This window comes from Juglans regia, chromosome 16 (assembly GCF_001411555.2).
Source record: "Juglans regia cultivar Chandler chromosome 16, Walnut 2.0, whole genome shotgun sequence".
NCBI classification, from domain to species: Eukaryota; Viridiplantae; Streptophyta; class Magnoliopsida; order Fagales; family Juglandaceae; genus Juglans; species Juglans regia.
In genome coordinates, this window is record NC_049916.1 from 11,521,252 (window position 1) to 11,524,359 (window position 3,108).

Consider the following 3,108-nt stretch of genomic DNA (forward strand, 5'->3'; position numbering starts at 1 on the left):
GGTAGAGTCTAGGAACCATCAAGTTTTTTGGTGCCATTTCTAAGGAGGATTGTTTTCAATATTAATACAAATAAATTCATGTATTATTTAGACTGTATTGTTCCATTGTGTTATTCATTTAGACTGGCCCCACCCTCTCGAGGCCAAATTCCATCATTTTCTAGGGTTTTTAGTTCTATGTTTCTATTTGTCAATTTATGTTTTCTATATTTAGTGTATGCCACATAGCTGTGAGCTAATTGAGATTTTTTATCTAGAAATTGAGATAACTCTACGTGCACTAAGGAGAAAACAACGATTGGCAAAATAACCAGAATTAGAGGGCGTTGTGTGACTATGTCGTGCCAAATGTCAATGGTGCTCAACCCAACATTGTGAGACCTATAGTCAATGCTAATAACTTTCAGATTAAGTCTGGTCTCATCCAGATTCTGTAGCAGGAGAAATTTGGTGGAGGACCTGCTGAGGATCCACATGCACACCTTGCCAATTTCTTGGAGATTTGTGATGCAATTAAGATGAATGGAGTTAGTGATGATGTTATTCGGCTCCGACTTTCTCCATTTTCTATAAAGGATAAAGCCAAAGCCTGGTTGAATTCCAAAGCACCTAACTCTTTCAACACTCGGAACGCCTTGTCACAAGCTTTTATGAGTAAATATTTTCCCCCAGGTAAGACTGCCAAACTTAGAAATGATATTATCAGTTTTGTTCAGTTTGATGGTGAAAATTTATATTTAGCCTGGGAGAGGTTTAAAGAATTGCAGAGGAAGTGTCCACATCATGGTCTTCCTGATTGGTTGATTGTACAGACTTTCTATAATGAATTATTCAGTCAGCATTACCAAAGACGCAGCAGCAAGAGGTAATTTAACGAGTAATTCAATAGAAGAGGCATATGAGTTATTAGAAGAAATGACCTCTAACAATTATCAGTGGTCTAATGAAAGAGGTATGCCTAAGAAAGTTCCAGGTATGTACAATGTGGATGCCAAGGTTGATTCTCTGGTAAAAATGTTCGGTAAGCTGGGTAATGTGAATTTTGTTTCTAGTCCTATATTGAGTTGTGATTGTTGTGAGGGAGCTGACATGAGTTCTGATTGTATGCAGGTAGAGCAAGTCCAATTTCTATCCAACTTTAATAGGTAGCAGCAGCATAACAACTTTTATTACAACACATAGAACCCAGGCTAGAGAAATCATCCCAACTTTTTATGGAAAGATCAAGGTAACCACGGTGGCAATTCTAGTCCTTTCCATCCTCCTGGTTTCCAACCAAGACCATCCCAACCAGAAAGTAAGTAGCCTTGGGAGATAGCTATTGAGAAGTTAACCAATTCCAGTTCAAAGAGATTTGAGAGACTGGAAGCAAATCTTCACCAGTTGGCGAGTTTCAACAGAAATGAGGAGATGCAATTGGGGCAGTTAGCCAATTCCATCAATTCTCGTGGACAAGGCAATTGCCTAGTAAGACAAAGGTCAATCTAAAGGAACATTGCAAGGCAGACACCTTGAGAAGTGGTAAGCAACTTGGTTAGGTAAGTGGTGAGACTACAGTTATAACATAACATCATAACATGTACACCCATCAACCTTAGGCGTTATAACATTTGACTTTGCTATGACGTTCTTTAAAAAGAACCCATTTGAAGCCTGTTAACTCTTCCTCATCAACCCAGGGGTTACCACTCTATTCTTAAACACTCTAGACTGGATAGAGGAGTTCCACTAAGATAATTCCCCATCCTAGCCTAGGGTCGTGACAAAAATTCATTTTCATGCTCTGCTTGAAAAATGTATTTCATGATATGTGCATATGTAGCAAACTTTCATGTGAAAACGACATTTATATGCAACATGTTAAAAATGGTGAATATTTCACATGTCATGTAAGTATGCACTCAATTTATCATATAACATGATATTTTATGCTCAAAATGACAATTATAACATGAATGTGGCATTTATCAATAAATCATAAATAACTTATCAGGGTGTAAGTTAGAGGCCAACTTACAAACTTCCTGAGTTTGAAAAGTTGTAGCGTCTGAAATCAAATTTAGACTAAGTTAGGGTTTATACCACTATGGAAAATGTTCATAATCAAAGGCTTCAAAAATTGGTATATACAAAAATACCCCTAAACTCTCAAAAATTGCCACTAAGGCCCTAAAATTTTCACTATTTTAAAACAAATCTCAAATTTAACCAAACACCATGGACCTCATATTTTTCATATTATAAAACCATCTATACCCTTAGTATTGTAAAATTCAAAGTGGAACTAGCTCAAACATTCCCAACTCGTGGCATGCACTCTAGTTGATGCCTTAGTGTGATTTCAACTATTGATCCTATGAATGCATGCTTATGCAAATTTTCTTTAGTCACAAATAATCACTATAGTCATTAATGATATGATAAAGGTCAATTCTTGGGTGAGCAAGTTCATCCCAACACCTAATCATGGCTTAAAATCTTAATCTTCATTAGTCCTCCATTAATCAAGTTTGATGTTCCTAGTGTAAATCACAAAGGCATGCTTTCAAAACTCACCCAAAACATGTATTTTCATTCTTATCCCAATCAGAAGTTTTACCTAATCATCAAGCCTAGGTGGAATAAATCAAACTTTATGCCTTAATCACAAACTTACTTAAAACTCATGCTTGTTTTGATGATCAATGAAAGATAGAATTAAAACCTATCGTGGCATGATTCTAATAAAAAATAAAACTTTCCATGATCATTCCAAGACATTAGTAAATTATATCAAAATATGCTAAGACATGCCATAGCTAAATTTCCACTTAAAACAATTTAAACCATTCTTAATGGTTTTGAATTAAGCATGGTAACATTTTCTAAATTCATCCAAAAATTACTACAACACTTAAAATCACAACTTGACATGTAAACTAAGATCTAGGGCAAGAGAACTTACAAATTTCATAGCTTGCTCAAGCTTCCAACACAAGAACTTCAAGAACATTCAAGGCACACACACACCTTTGGGTGATATGGGCGGTGGTGTAAGGAGTTGAAATTTCAACTTGCATTTCATCATCTTGTGTCACTTGTGCAGAGTGAATAGTGCCCTAAATCACC

At 35.9% G+C, this 3,108-nt stretch overlaps 1 non-coding gene across 1 annotated transcript; it reads right to left on the reverse strand.

The window, feature by feature from the left end:
* Positions 1 to 683: 683 nt before the first annotated feature.
* LOC118344928 lies at positions 684 to 790 on the reverse strand. The gene has a single exon (XR_004798657.1). It is a non-coding gene; the product is annotated as a small nucleolar RNA R71 (small nucleolar RNA).
* Positions 791 to 3,108: the final 2,318 nt, after the last annotated feature.